This window comes from Pseudopodoces humilis, chromosome 3, assembly GCF_049639895.1.
Source record: "Pseudopodoces humilis isolate 2021_Gansu_Grassland_sample_001 chromosome 3, ASM4963989v1, whole genome shotgun sequence".
NCBI classification, from domain to species: domain Eukaryota; kingdom Metazoa; phylum Chordata; class Aves; order Passeriformes; family Paridae; genus Pseudopodoces; species Pseudopodoces humilis.
In genome coordinates, this window is record NC_142202.1 from 69,299,752 (window position 1) to 69,316,646 (window position 16,895).

Consider the following 16,895-nt stretch of genomic DNA (forward strand, 5'->3'; position numbering starts at 1 on the left):
GAGTATGGAAGGATCCTCAGGCACATTCAACTGGAGCAAGAAGACAGTTGCATTTTCAGTTGGATGATGGCTCCCCTCTTAAAAAAATTAACTATGATCTCTACAGATTTTATGTCCATATTTTTTACCATTAGGTCACAGACTCCTCAGGGGACATAAGAAAAGAAAAGACAAGTAGGTTGTTCTGCCTTCTAGCCTGAGGAGCTGCAAGCTGCCTGTATAACTATACCTTTTTCCAGACAGGAAATACATAATTATGTTTCTTACTATTCAAGGAGATTTCTGAACCTCTACAAAGCAAACAGTTTGGCTATGTCTGTTGTCTTAAGACTGGTGCTGGCTACAGGAAGGTCATGGAAAGTCCTGGAAACCTGCAGTATGGAATAATAGAAAAGGTTGGCACTACTGCTTCTGTTAATATCATATGATTGTTGGTATCACTGTTTTTCCTTCTTTTGGGATTTATTAGGTATATACATATGTAAACAGTTTTATGCATAGACTTCATCATAATAATAAGAAAAGGGAAGGAAGTTCCATAATGGATGAAATTCATAATCCAGCTGGCAGTGAAATTATCACACCATATAACTCTACAATATTTGATTCTTTTTCAGTCCTTAGTGGTGTGTCCTTGGGCTGTATGAAAGTGCTGTCCCTGTTTCAATGACAAAACTGTGGCAAGGGACAGAACAAGGAAATTTTCCGAAGAAATTCAGAACAACTGTTTCACTGAAACCTCAACACAGCTATGGCTACTGACATGTCTGACCTCCTAGTTCATCTTCTTTCCTCCAGACATAAAAGGAAAACTAATTTCTGGTCTCCTGCAGGTCATAGGAACAGTGTGGGGTAAAATCCTAGTGTGGAACAAAGAAGTAACATCAGACTAGGCTCTAGGGAAGTTTTACTGTGACATATACACAACACCCCCCAAAACAAGCATATATTAAATGTTCTATCCAACATCCTGTAAAATGAAATTGAATACTTGGTTTGGGGTTTTTTTTCTCACTTCTTTTGAGCTACTCTTTTCTTTTGAGCTTCTTCTTTTGTAGCAAAAGAATAGCAGAGCAGCAAGCAAGAAAACAGCTACACCTGCCTTGGTATCAATTCCAAGGCCTTCTCACAAACATCAGGAATTGTTCCACTAAGTATCAGTGGAATTAAACTGGCATTAGTATCTGTGTAAATGAGAAGACCACTGTGAGTTATGCACTATTTATTAATTTTGGATCATTATGGATGGTGATTTACTTGGCATTATCCATTTCGTTGTCTCAGACAATCAAGTAGATAAGAAAAATTCTTACATCTTTAACCAAATTTATTTGGATGGCATAAATTGGAATTATTTTCAGTGTGCTAAGGGTTTTATAGCATTAATCTTGGGTTTGGTTTTTCTGATTACAGAAAATCCTATTAATGTATCTTTACAAATGGGTGCTTGTCAGATTTATCTTGCTCAACATGAGACATTCTAACGAAGCTTCTAATAGAAGTGACACAGATAAACTTAGGACTGTGTTGGCAGTTCTGTAAATTTGCAAGTTGACATGAGTGTATTGTCTCCAAGAATTCCTTCAAGCCAAGCAAATCTTGACGACAAACTGTCAAGCAATGAATTCTTTACATAATCCTTGCAATGACAGATTATCTGTGAATCAATTTCTCTGTCTTACTCAGTATGATCATCCTCACTCATTCTGTTCTCATTGACTCTAAAGGTCTAATTTCTTAAATTTGAGAATCTCTAGGTCCTTCTGCCTCTATTATTTAAAATAGCATGAGGTTAAATAGTATTAAAATATATTTTTCTGAATCAATAGCATTAATTGTACATCTCTGTTAAATATCACAGTAAGTATATGGACTAAGCATGGGATGAAGCATTTCCATTTAAAATTTCCAATTCAAAACAGACAATGCTGTCTGAAAAATGTGAGTGACATGAGGAAAAAAGTGATGGCACATTTTTGGCTAGCAGCTGAAGTTGTATTTTATTTTTTATTTTATTTATATGAAGTTGTGCTGGACAGCACCTTTTTTATTTTTTTTTTCTTTGTGGAGGAACTAATTCTAGTTTTTCAATAACCTTGATGACTAGACTGTTTTAAAATTTTAATCCATCACATTCCTTGCATTGCCCTCAAACTCTTTCCCAACCCAGCTGTGGACTTGGTGCACTTGACAAAAGATGTACAATGAAAACCTATTTTCTTTCCTTTTTTTTTTTTTTTAAATTTATTTTCATGTTGCTTGCATGAATCAACCCAATGTTTGGAGGTTTTTTCCTGAAGTTGTCATTTAGTAATTGAATATTTCCTGGTCTGGGTCAGCCTGAGGTAGGAAGACCTTCAGTACTTTTTTGCAGGTGGGAAATTTTCCTGACAAAAAATGTGGCAATGTTTTTTAACACAGCGTTGGTAACAAGCTTGGGACAGATTGATCAGCAGGAAAGAGGGAATACATGAGACTAAATGCTCTCTCTCTCTGTTCCCTTTCCCCTGCTCCTGTATTACTGCCATGCTTGATCCTGGCCAAGTGCATGGGCACAAGACCTTCTCATTAATATTAGGGCTGCATCAGCACCAGTAGCTGAGACCTTTTCTCTTCAAAAAACAGCAGCAAAGTGAGGAGATTTTTCATTTTTTTTTTTACCTTGCCACCAGGGCCCACTGGTGCAGGCATGGATAGAGGGAGCCAAATCAAACATTGGGCTGTAGATACAAAAACTTCTGGGATGTAACCCTTCTGTGCAAAGTGCAGCAGCTGTGAAGGGCTTCTCAGTCCAAAGGACAATAAAGAAGTAAGGAACCAAAGCCCATCTGCATTGAAGGGATAGCTTTACATTCAGAGGATTAGTCATAGAGCTTGCCACACAGATACTGTCACTTCCCCAGATACCAGGTCCTACTTGTCATTCACTACCCCCACAGTGAGACCATTTGGGCTTTCCACCCCTCCCTCCCCCTTACGAAATGTGGAGATTTTTTGCAGTTTCTGAGCCTCTGTGAGGCAATGTCCACAGATGCCACTTCCTCCTTTCGAGGAGGAACTTGCTATCACACCTGCCCCCGCATGAAGCAGGCATTTGCTCTCAGGTCCCCAGGTGCTCAGCTGCCTGATGGCTTCCGACAATCAGGGCATGCCCTCGTCCTTCCTCCTCTCCCCGCCATACACATGTGCTAACCCATTCCCTAAGACCACTATCCTTCAGTAAATACTAGGGTGCACTTCTTGTGGCCAAATCCACACCTGAGCCCTGCTACAGGCACATCCCCATGTTGTTTTTGCAGAGGTGCAGTCTCACACTGCTTGTGCTGTACTGGAGCTGGTGAGCCCAAGGAGCAGAGGACACTTTGGCACTCCACCATGCTCTGCAGCTGGGCAGCTCCTGCTTAGCAGCAGTAGCAGGAGACTGAATTTTGAAAAAGGGGAAGGCTGATGTCCGAACAAATCTGTTACAGAAGCCTTCTATCAAAGCTGACAAATACTTGCTAAATGTGTTAATTGTCCATGGTACATAATTTCTACCCTTCTAAGTGTCTGGTGGAACTCCTCCCAGCCGTGATCATAGCTCTGCTGTCCAGCAGCGTGAAAAGAACTGGTAGAATTTGACCACACAGGATGTGTTTCAAACACTGCTGCCTCGTGTTGCTGGAGATCCTCCATCACTCTCACACCAAATACAGACAAAAGATTCACAAGGGCAATGAGTCAGCACACCAGACCCCATCCCGCAGCGAGTCAAGATCAATTTAGAGCATCTGGCCGCTGCAGCACTGCATCTAACTGCTTCTCCTTCATTTGAGAAAGTTCTCTGCTGCCCCCTCTCCAAGGTGAAAATGTAGAATGGATTTGCCTGTTAGAGCATATGGAGGAAATACACCAGATTGGAAAGAATACGGAAGTGTTTTTTTTTAAGATTTATGGAGGAGAGGGACTACCTCTTTCATTTCCTGTTACCCCTCATCCTTAAGGAGTGATCAAAATCAAACATACCATATTTGGTGAGTAAATCACTATAGAAAAAAACAAGAAGAATGAGCTTTTTTTTTTTTTAATTATCTCAGCTAGCAGCAAAGCCAGTTTTACTTCTGTTAGTAATGATGGCTTGTACCCAAGCTTTCCAGAGAAACTACCTGCTGTAGCAAGGTTTGAAAGAATAGTTTCTTTGTGAAGTATCTGGCAAGGGGAAAAGATCTGAAAACAGGAATCATAAAAGAAAACTAATTTCAGTCCTAATTTTTTTTTTTAAAGGCCATAAACATCTAATCTTTCTGAGAGTATCACCAAAATCAAACCCATTACATTAGTTAAAATATTGTAAAGCCAAATTCAGCTGTACAGCCTACATTTCCAGTTTCTGAATTCTGCAATTTAAGACAAGTCCTCTCTCAAATGTTTTGTGAGACCCACAATAAATGTTAAATAGGAACCAGTGAGAATATTAATATACAGAGTACTGCCAAACACTAGGTTAAATAAAATTAATAGCACTACTAAAGTAATTTAAAAAACACACATCTCATCTTGCAGGAGTTTTTTTAATTGCCATTTCTGTGAGAAGTATAATTTCAAGAACATAGTAATGTTTTAGCAATTATTAGTATCCATAAAATTTTCTTGATACAACTTCTAGCAAAACATTATAGAAATTCCAAGGATATTAAGGATAGGAATTTCATAAGACTCTTTGTCATTTATTTTGAACAAATGGAACCTTGCTTAAAAGAGGAGAAAAAAAAATTAAAAGGGAGAAGCCTTTAATAAAAACATAAATTAAATATCAAACCCTATGGAAATTACATTTCCATTAATTTCCCAAGTATTTACCTTAATCTCTTTCTTACTGGTTGGGAGTCAACAATTTCTAATCCTTTAGTGCTTCTCTGCTAAACAGCTACCAGACAGCAAGGGTCCCAAATGAAGGCTTGCCCACAACTCAAACACATCTGCAACATCATCTGCAGCTCTTCCACAAGACCACTACTCCCCCAGTAGACAGCAGGGATTTTCGAGCCTGAGCAGATATTTGGATGGACCGCAGCAGTGGTTCTTTGGGAAAACTTGGTAGCTCAGCAACATTTCCAGGCTGAAACAGCCTCACATGAGCTGGAGACACCACATGAGCAATAAAAGAAGAAAGAGACAGCACACCAAGGACCTTCTATTTGTCAGGAATGTGATTATTGATAGAAAAGGGCACACAGGGGCAAAACTCCTCCACAGCTTCAGAAAAGGTATTTGTTTTCCATAAAACTGGGAGATGACCCACAAGGTATTCTTATTTTCATAGTGCTTCAGGCTCACCCAGGGGATGAGAGGCAGTAACCTCTTGCTCTGACACCGTATCAGTGCCACTGGATATTTATATAGATCCAGGTCTATAGTAGCAGAACTGCATTAGTTTTCCTCTTGTTTTGGAGGCAGAACGTTCCTGTTACGCCGGTTATACAGATAAGGATACCAGACCTGCTCCAATTTCACTGAGAAAATGTGGCAAGACCCCAGCACAGTTGACCAGCCTGTCACACCCTGCAGCTGCTTCAAGCATCCACAACAGGGGTGAATGAGCAGCTCTTGCTGGGCAGGTGCAGGTCAGCCCTGGAGGGTACACACAGTGAATCAGATGCAATTAGGACAAATGAATGAGAGGTGTTAGAGGTGCCTCAGGCTTCCTGTGGATGCAAAAGACACCTGACCCATGAAGACACATTGCCATTTTTCCAAGGAGGTTGGTGGCAGGTAACACATCCTCCAAATGTCCCAAAATAGCCTTGTATCACCATAGTCAAGAGAACCTGGGAGGCTAGAACCAAAATAGAGACAGTAGCCACTCCCTGGGGCACATTGTGCCCTGCTGACTTGTACCTTATTATTAGGGCATCTCTCCTTGTCTTTTGAGCACAGGTCTGAACCTTGGTCACATTACAAAAAGAGCTGTTCTGAGCAATCCCTTTGACACAAACTCTAGGGCTGATTTTGACTCACTTGGGTGAACTTCAGAGCTTTTGAATATTTATGCAAGTGTTTGAGCTGCCTTTTGAAACTGCTGAACTGAGAAAGAGGGGGAAAAAAATCTCTGTAGCACCTTAGTAATGGATCTTTAAGGAATTCAAGCATAAGTACATGATACATAAATTTGAGGCAACCTTTCTCTAGAGATTTCAATTTGCCTGGAAGTGTCCAATAAATAAATTAAAATAACTTCAAATGAAATCACTTAATTCACTTATATTACCTCTACAAATTTAGAATGAAGGTCCATCAGTTTATCTCCTATTTTCTGTTGTTGCAGTTTCATCAAAAGCTTTTGCTGCCAGGGATCTACTTTAGGATTAATCTGGTTGACATAAAAGTAACCACAAAACTTATGAATATTGCTGCATGTTTTTTATATGGGAGGCAATATATAGTAAAGCAAAAGCAGCACATTCAGTTTGTATTTTCAGCAGATATGAATAGAGATTCTTGACTATACAGAAACATTGTAGTTTGATGAGGCCTGAATTACTTAAAAAATCATCCCTCCATTTGTCAAAAGAAACATTTTAGACTTTAGACTTGCTGAAATGTACCTTGGTACATCCTGAAGACTAGTTAGGAGTAACACAACTGAAAAAGGAAAGTTCCTCATAATTACCTTTAAATAAGGAATCCTGTAGTCTCTCTTTTCCAAAGTCCTGTCTGTATCTAGCATGCCCCAGCTCTTTGACTGAGAAACCTCTGTATCATAAACTAGAAATATTCTCATCTCCTGCTGCTTGCAGAAGATGCTTCTGAAGTTTTACAGAACCTAGAACTCAAAAGGAGATGGTACTGATATAAATTTCCTAAGCTAGATATGAAATCCTAGAGTAAAGCAAGAGTGCATATTATTACCCCCTCCCCCCCCCAAAAAAAAAAAAAGAGATGAAAATAAGTGGAGTGGTAAAGGGACAAAGGAGACATTCTGGTCCTGTGTTTCTTTTCTTTTCCAGCAGACACAATGAAACTCCCTGCTGTTAATTCTGGCACCTCCAAATAGAAAACCAGGGTTTTCAAAAACACCATCTTTCAACAAAAGTTAATAGGAAATTTCTTATCAATGGCTTTGGTAAGACAAACATTAGCACAGAATGTGTACTTTGAAAGTCCTGTTCAAAAACTAAGAAGCCACAAACTAAGCCAGCCTACAATGAAGGCAATGTACATCATTGCCTAGTTGGGTAAACCTGTCTGCCTGAGCTTATCTCTGATAGCTCAAATCTAATTTGAGGAAAGTCTTACAGACCAGTTTATGCAATCAAACCTTTGTCCTTTTCAGCTGATCACCTGTGCTCATTCAAGGTGCAGTATGAAAGGCAAGTCATGCATTTAAAAGCAGTGTGTTTTTTCTGTTTAACAGCTACCCAGCTCTTTTGAACCCTGGGCACACGGTGGAGATTTTCATTTGGTTTTGCCCTTTGGATGACAATAAAAATGAAACTGAGAGTTTTCCTGCTGGTATCCTGAGAACTGTCGAGGTTGGCAAGTTCCTGGGTGATGGTGTGCTGCAGCCGACCTCTAGTGGAAGGACCATAGCTCAGGGAGACACCAAAATAAGGCAGGAAAACTCGAGAAAATGCACAGAAAATGCTAGCAAGAGCTGAGAGAACAAAGGCACATCCTCAGAACCAAGATACTGAAAATATGAATGTGAGCACTTATTAGAGCTTAGTGGGTGTGAGCTGAGCCTTTCTGCTGCTTCCTGTCAAGAGCAAAAATAACACTCTTATTTTCTGTGATGCAAAACACTGACTTGTAATAAATGGAACTTTCTTCCATGCTTTTAAAGACCTTTTTTCTTTAACTTTTTTTATTTTTATTTTTTTTTCTTTTACCATTGGGAAGCACATTTCAGTTACCAGGGAAAAGAAGTCAAATCTCATCAGTGAGTTAGTGATATTCTTGAGGTTATAGTCAATATCAGAGCAAGAACGCAGAAGCTGGAACTGAGGTTTCAGCTCCTTGGTTTCAGTTTTGTGCCAGGGCAGAGTGAAGCCATTGTCCTTGTGGTAGGACTCTGCAAAAAACCCATAATCAGACCAGCTGGAAAACATCAACACTTTAAGCAATACGAGTGCAAGATGTCTGAAAGCAACACAGTCAGTGCCCTTTAATTTTCATCCACACCATGATTGAATTCCCTGAGTTTTTTTATCCAGAAGCAGAAGTATGTCAGAGAATGGAATATGATGGCAGGGGAAACCCATGTTGTGTGGATTTTTATTAATTTCATATCTCTTTTAAGAAAGGGCCTTCTTCCAGACCCCAAAAGACAAACAGCTGCTGGAGGTCAAGGCACCTCCACAGTCCTTGGAGGACTGCCTATCCTCTAGGAAAGGACATCAGCTAACAAATCCTTCTGCCTGAACAGAGTCCTGCTCAGGCATGTACAACATTCTTCTCACACACACACACCTCCCAAATCTTCACATACCATGACAACTTAAAGTATGTTACTATTTCAGGGTTATCACTCCTCTGGTATCTGATTCTGACACGATACTGCTATCGCCAGCTTCTGAAACAAGGGTGTCCTGGGGATGGCTGAGTCTGGCCTGATATCAGTGTTGAAGAGTCTGTTGGCATCATAACACCCATTTTTAGAAGAAAACTGTTTTCTCCTTCTTCTTTACATCATCTCAGGCTTGCTCAATGCTTTGAAGGATACCAATATGACTTCATCCTTGAAGAGCCGAAGCTTCTGTGTTCCTGTAAGTTTTGTCATATTTTCTTCCCTTTTCTCAGCTCTTTGATGGGTATATTTAACACAGGGGGATTGGTTGGTTAGTTGGTTTGTTGGTTGTCTGCTTTTTGTCAAAAAAGGCCAAACCATAACAAACAGCAGGACTTTTTCTATTACTTCTTTTCCAGAGATCTTTGAGAGTCTACATAAGTATCAGCAGATTCTTCCTTATCCAGTATTGGTGAGTATTGCTTATATATGCAATGATCCTAACAGATAAGATAGAATTTGCTAAAGTTCAGCAAAACTCTTTGGGGTTTACTGGAACTACAAGTAATACAATTTTTATCTCATAGTTTCATCATAAAGGCCCATCTGTGTTTCTGTTCCATGCTTTGTTTCAACTTTGTTTTTAATGTCTTGTCTAATAATTCTGTTGTTTCATCTATGACACTCAGATCTAGACTGAAGATGAATGACACTTATGATGCTAAGATGAAACTGCTCCTCAAATATTAGATAACCAGATACTGAAGATCAAAATGATTCAGAGCACATCTGAGTTGCTTTTAAAACTAATAAGGGTCTATTCCACAGAGTGGCTCAGGTGAACTTTGTAATGTTGTAGGTCTTGCTCCCTTCTCTGTACATTATTAGCCCATTGTATCCAAGATCATGGATCATCTATCCTGGTCGTATAAAAGTAATGTGGCAGGTTCAAGAGGCTGCATTTGGAACAGAGAGTTTAACTCTGCTCTTCCTGCCCTGGTAACACTGTACTTCTGGGGCAGTGCTGCCTTGTCTCTCTGTCATGGGACCCCTTTGGACTAAGGAGTGAAAAATGACTGCACCAGCACCACCAGTTAGACCAGCCACAGCTTGGTTAGACCACTAACTAAATGCTACAGACCCCTTACCTGTCCCAGGTAAATCTACTTTTCTTAGCACTGTTCCCAGTCGATTGTCACTGGTTGGGCAATGGCACTCCAGCCAAGGGCTGTGCCTTCCTCCCCTGTGCCAATCCACAGGTACGTCCACTAGAGATTTTTGGTGGAGAAAGGAGACAGGGAGGACAAGTCACAGCATCTTTTCATTCCTCCACCCTGGACAGCCCACTCCTCACCTGCAAGGACAAGGCATAGACCTGCCTAGTTCCCAGAAGAGAGAGGTTGTACTTTTCCAAAGACAATTCTGTGAACTGCTACAGTCCCGCACTGTTTCCACTCTGTAACAGCGTGGGTTAAATCTTAGATTTTAAACACTCTGCAACAGGAATGCTGTTTTGCTTGCTAAGTACCACTCACACGAGTAATTCTACATAAACAACTCCTTCCCTTTCTTCAAAAGGAAAGAGAACTTGAGAATAACCACAAGCAGATACTCCTAGATACCCAGTCCCAATAGTAAATCTTGCTGAACAGCTAATTCTGATCATTAACAGACAGGTTAGAGTGAAAATCCAGACACTCCTAGAGAAACTTCAGCATAAGTATTTAAACAAGAGCTGCCTTCTCTTAGTTTATCCAGAAAGAGGCCACCCACAGAATTATTTTAAATAATATTGTTGCAGAAAATTGGAAGGGTGAGTTTCAGGCTTTGGCATAATTGAGACAATATCTTGGCTCCTCCATCAAGCTGATCCCACAAATATCCTTCTGAACTGCCTGTTTCTGCAGTCCAAGACACCGTAAGTCCAGAGGAGCAACCACTGCAGATTCAGGGCTCCAGACTCTAGAATCTGAGCACCAGATTTCCAGGATTCCTGCTGACTTTAAAAGCCACACTCTGAATTTCTCAAGCATAAAAACGAAGGATGGCAATGTTTGCACTGTTGACCTTTCTCAGAAAATACATATAAACAAATGCATTATCTGTGGGACTGTGGTTTTAAGAGAAAGCTGATAATTCTTCAAAATTTCTTTTTAAAACTCTTGAACAGGGAAGCACATCAGTATTAAAAATATCTGAATTCCTGTCTAAAGCACTTCTTAATTTTTCCCAATTGTCTTGAACCACATCAGGATATTTCTCATCAGCTACATTCATTCTATGAGAAATAGGCTGGAGAACTGGAGTTAAGAACATATCAATTATTTTTCTTAGTCATATAGAAAGCATATAAACTGTTCAGTAGCAAATTTAGTAATAAAATTAAACACAAAAGAGAAAAAACTGTAGCTATCAATTATATATAATTCCAAAAGTTTATTCACTGTCAATGACACATAGCACTGATAAAATAAAAATATTGAAAAAATTGGATAGAATAAGGAAGTATTCAAAACTATTTCCAAAAGGTGATGCTTAAACAAATACTCCCCAAGTGTGCAGGCTTCATTGAGGTGTCTCAGTCCCCTGTAGTGTCCTACTCTATCAAAACATCATCACAGTGATAATAAAGAAAAATGTTTCTCCAAGCTTTCTCCTTCTCATCCCAGACCTCCTCAAATCCAAGCAGTTCAACACTACCTACACAGGGAGCTCATTAATTCCCTAAATCATTTTTATCATTGCAACATTTCCTTTCTAGTAAAATCAATCTGGTAGAAGAATTGAAAGTCACATGTACACAGCCTAGGCAGTTACTTATAAACCTGTAGATTTCCTACATCGAATTTGATCTTCCTCTGTTTACTTTTTTAAATGCTTCATAATTACACTTCACTGTTCAAAGGATGCTCATCTTACCTGGAGAAAACTACTTTCAGAGAGTGTAGGTAACACACTATAAGTACTGGGTGTAAATCAGTGATCTTCCTGCATCACTACATTAGCTGGATTTTTCTTTCCTGTCAGGAACTTTTCCTTGCCACTGAAAAGCTTGCAGCCCTCTGAACTGCATTGCTGTGCTCCTCCTTGATGTGACTGAATTGCTTCTGCTTGCGTATATAAAAGAGAGACTGCTACTTCTGCATTTCTGAATCTTCTTCCTGTGTTAACTAGAGAGCCATTGCATTCCCACTGCATGAAGAATACTAGCCTGAGAGTAATCTCAAAGGTTTTCTTCCCAAGTGCTCTACAAATGTTATTTCCAACCCAATGAGGAAAAGGGAATTTCAGTCCCAACAGTGAATCTTGCTGAGCAGCTAGCTCTGATTGTAAGTAGACAGCTGAGAGTTAAAGTCTAGAGACAAATTACCCTCAATGTTAATAGATTTTTATTTGGGTGGGAAAAAAGCCATTGCTGACACACTTTTTTTCATGAACAGCTGCTGTGTTAGATGTATGCATGATAGATCCTAGGTTTGGTTCCATCCTGATAAAGGGGATAAAACTGTCCAATAACACTGCTGTGCGCACAAATCTCTTCCGTCTTAGGATATGCAAATATTTACCCTGGATTAGCTGAGTAATTCTGTCTGCAAAAAAAAGCAACTTGAATAAAATCAGAAATAACCAGCAAATCACACATTCATAAACAACAGCAGCTTGACATAATAGGAAACTTAAAGAGCATATATATCATCATTAGCATTGGAGAGTAACACCAAAACAAGTGCTAATCAGCCATCAAAGGCCACTTTGCAATTAGACTTATTCATGAAGTGTACTTTTCTTAAGTTGACCCAGGAGAAGTATTATGGGTATAAAAAGACCAAACAGTTCATACAAGTAAAATGGCAGAATTCAGACCACTGAACCTAGAAATTTGAAACCCACTTAAAAACTGAAAATAAAACTAACCTGCAACATAGATGTATTACAACAGCATAAGAAAATCAGGGAATTAAGAAAACCTTGGCTCAGCCTATCTGGTCTGTCATAGATTCCCATCTTTTCAGGAAATAGAAGAAGAGAAAATCTTCATCTTGTGCAAGGGAACTGCAAATATTGGCATTTTCATGCCTGTTTTCAGGAAGGAGTTTCATATTGGTTTTATTTTAATATGTGCACAGTGCAAGCTGCTGGGCCAGTGAAAGCTCCTGGGTCCTGGCAGTCAGCGGGAGCCTTACCTGGAGCAGCAGCAGTACTATAGTGTGCTCCCTTCTCCGGGCTATTCCCAGCTCTCTAACTCCCTCTGCATGACAGCAGCCTGAATAACAAGGATATTTGCTTCTGCCACATGCAAAAGGAAAATACGTAAAAAAAATTAAAAAATAATTCTAATGTGGTAAATACAAAAAAAAAAAAATTATTAGGCATTGAATTTAACTGGGAGTTTTCACATAAATAAATGCTGCTGCAGAACCAAGTCCACAGTACTACTTAGATGACAGAAGGGTTATGCTGTTTTACTACAGTGAAAACGGCGTTGTGACCCCTCTTATTCTGTCTTTACAGGACCAAGCTTCAAAAAACACATTACTTTCTCTGGTTTTAATTTTCAGTTCCTTCTTGGCAAAGATCTAAGAGGTTTTTTTAAACCAGTGTGCATTTTATCTACCTGCCTGTAAGCTTTTCTTCAGTATTACCTCCCTTTCTTTTCTGAAAATACAATGCAACCTTTGGAATTCCAGCAGAACAGAAAGGGGAAAAAATGTTCAACAGGATGCTACACACAAACTGGTATAATCCAAACATTCATCAGGCTCAACACAGCTCAGATGGTGAATTTATAAGTAAGCAAGTTTAATGATATGAAAAGATTATATTAAAACAGCAGAGTTTATTTAATTAGAAGATTTTTCTGGCAAATTCTTGTCTTCCACCTCTTATTTTTTTGTGTCAACGTCTTCAAAAAGTCCATCTTTTGACACTTGTCAATCCTATAAACACATATTACATTGCACAGCTATGCAGTGGAATTCCTTGACAAGCATCCTTCACAATTGTCACCTTCCTAGTATGCCTGTATCACAGAAGAGGGAGCTGAGAAACCTTCTGGAGAAGAACAGGTTTTTAGTTCTCATGTATCAACACTGGTCACCAGGAAAAGAATCTTCAGCCAAAGGGTGGTCTGTCACTGGACTGAGCTCACAGGGTAATGGTCATGGCACCAAACCTGCCTGAGTTCAAGGAGCATCTGGATGATGCTCTTTGTTGTAGCTTTAGGTAGTCCTGCAAGGAGCAGAGAATTAGAATCCTTGCTTCTTATGGCTCACTTACATCCTGAGGCATTCTAAGGTTCTATGATAAATATACTTACAAGAAGCATACTCCACATAATTTTTATCTATTTGAGTAAAATGAATGCATGAAAATTAAAACCAGAAGTAAAAAACTGGACCATTAAAAAAGGCCCCCTAGATCTCATCCAAAAGCAAAACATGGCAAACTACTGTAACACTTCAGAGCCCTAAAGTGTTAAGACCAGGACAGGTTTTACGATCTGTCTACTACTTTCACTGCTCTTCGTCAGGAAAAAGTAAATCTGTTCCCTAAAGGTATTTTTTTATCCTGTTCTTAAAAATGGATGGCCTTTACAGATGGTCAACAACCTCCTAGCCTAGATGTCAGTGTTTAGCTTACACTATTCTTTGGAAAGCTTGAATTTTAGTCCACTATTTTATGTCCTATTCATAAGCGCAAGCTTCATTCCCTTCACCTTTACAGCAAAGTCCCATGTTTCTCAAGATTTATAACCTAGAGAAAACAGAGTGGAAACGTAAGTCCAGTTCCTTTCTTTTTTGTCTCAAGTGTCTTAGTCAAGTGTTCTTCACCTTTGTTCTTCCTCCACATATTCTCCAAGCAGTCTACAGCTACCTTGAAGTGTAATGCCAAACCTGGATATATCAGCTTAGCTTTCATCTCATCGCTGCCAAGGAAAGTCTCCTATGTAACCACTCTGTTTATACATTGCAGAATTACGTTTGAAGCTGCTTCCTCTTTGCTCTAAAGACACACTTGACCTGCCAGAGAGATCTAAAGTTTTGCTTACAATATACAACATAAAATGCATTTAGTTTATGTTTTGACATTCCATTCCATTCCAACCATAATTCTGTGGTAAACACACAATGAAAAAGCTGGTATTCTTGGCTCCCATGAGTGTATTCAGGTCTCAAAATTGAACAGTTGACACATCTGCAACCAAAAAAAAAAACAAAAAACACTGGTGCAGCTAACCCAAAAGTCAGGGCTGGAAAGCCCAAACTAAAGCAAGAAACAACAGCTAAATTAAAAATGGTTAAGGAAAATAAAGAGTAGGCAGTTCTTCAGCTGTATAAATAAGAAGGAATCAAGAGAAAAGAAATTATGCCACTACGTAGCCAGTGGAGTTCAGATAAAAATAACCCAGATATGGCAGCAAAACGAATGACCAGGCATTTGGGATAAGATTCATCTGACCTGTTTCAGCTGTTCCCTCCGAGAAACACTTTCAGAAACGTTTGCTTCTCTCCGCTTATCTAAGACAGACTGTGGCACCCACATGAGAGCCCATGGAGACTTTCAGGTAAGCACCAGAGCCACAACCCAAGCTACTTTCAGAAGCTTCAACAAGCTCCAGCAGGGGACACAGTAGAGGCAGCCTTGGCCACTTCAGGAAAGCAGAGCGAAACAGAACGTGCTTCATCAAAAATAAGAGTGTTTGTTTTATTATCCTCACTTCCTTGGCTTTTTTTCCTGCTATAAAATCATCATGTGTTTGTACAATATTCTTATTCTGGGAATGTATTTCAGTCCACATAAACATCTGCACTTAGTTATGTTAGCCAGTATCCAAATCCCAGCAAGATCCTGCCCTGATTATTTAGCTCTGACTGTTTTTGCCAGCTTCTATTCCCAGAATACACCGGATTTATGGCTATGTCCAACCTCCAGCTTTGCTAGTTAGAAGATTTTAACACACATGCTCAAACTGAACGTCTGTTATACTGGGACAAAGTCTTTCCAGCAGGCTCAAGTAACTAGCTGTTAAATTGTGCTAGCATACATTAGCAGCAGGAAACTGAACTATTGTTGGATGCCATTTCTTGGTCTGTACTTTTAATCATACTGTTTTGACCTACATCTTTTGTCTGCTTTCCTTGATATCCAACCATAAAATACAACCCTTGATTCAAATACCAATAAAACCTGTTGTTGCAATTTTGCATAACGCAGCGCAAAAGAACCTAGATCTCAAGTAAATAAACTGGTAAATCAATTTTTTGGGATCACTATGTGTTTTTGTCTGCTGCCCTGCAGAGCTAGATCCAAAGCATTAATCAAAAAGAGATATATACAATTTCATTTGAGGAGACAAAAACAAAAACATGCAGGATATAAATCAAAACAAGGACTTGCAAAAGAATAGAGTAAGCACTTACTAAGCCAAAAACATATTGTTCTTGTGAAGAAGCCTGCTCTGACCACTGTGCTTTCTCCAAATGTACGTTTATGGAATTCCAGGCCAGAACATTTTTGGAGCATAAAGACATGAAGCATTCACTCCCAGCAAAGTTCACTGTGATCTGCCTAATTCTCATGGAGCTGAACTTTACCACAGCTGAGCACAAGATTACCTTTCAATGCAGCTCCTAGACAATTATTCTCTGATGGACATTTCTTTGAAGACTTATTTTACATGACTGACAACTGCTTCGGACTGTGAATATGCTAATACATAAATATATAACCTGACCTCCTACTCTACCCCTCCCTCCCAAGATACAATCTGAAAACAAAGTTTATGCCTTTCTTCGAGCCAGAAAGCTAGTTTGGAATACAATTTCTTTGTATCTGGTTTGCATCTCTCAGCTGATGCTAAAATGCATCTACTTTGCTTTGGTGTGTGAAAACACACACACTACAGAAATAAAAGCTTCAGAAAGAAAATGCAGAAAAGAATTATTAAAATGTATTTAAATCTTTTGAGTTGAAATACAAGTGAGGTAACCAGTCAACCAAAGAAAGCTCACATATTATCCATTCCTGTTTTCCCCTCTCAAATCCCAGCTCCTGGCTCTGAGCAAGATGGCTTTTTCAGCTCCTGGCCCTGCTGTGAAGCAGGCAGAGATGAGAAATGCCCAGCCGCTAGCAGGACCAGGTTCAACTGTCTCCCTTTCCCTCCAGCCACTCACCCCATAGAAATGCAAACACAATTTTTTTTTTCTGGGACTGGACAGCCCCTGTCAACACCTACATTTTGAAGACTTGACTATTCAATGCTGCCATTGTTTAAATGGCATCTGCCCCATCCAGTCCCTGGTTGACAGACCCAAAGTTGCAGCCCTCCACCACAGCTCCTGCCCAAGTGGAGCTGCTTCTCCAGCTCCAAATTAACCCACTCTCCCCAGGATTCTCTAGCCAGAATCAG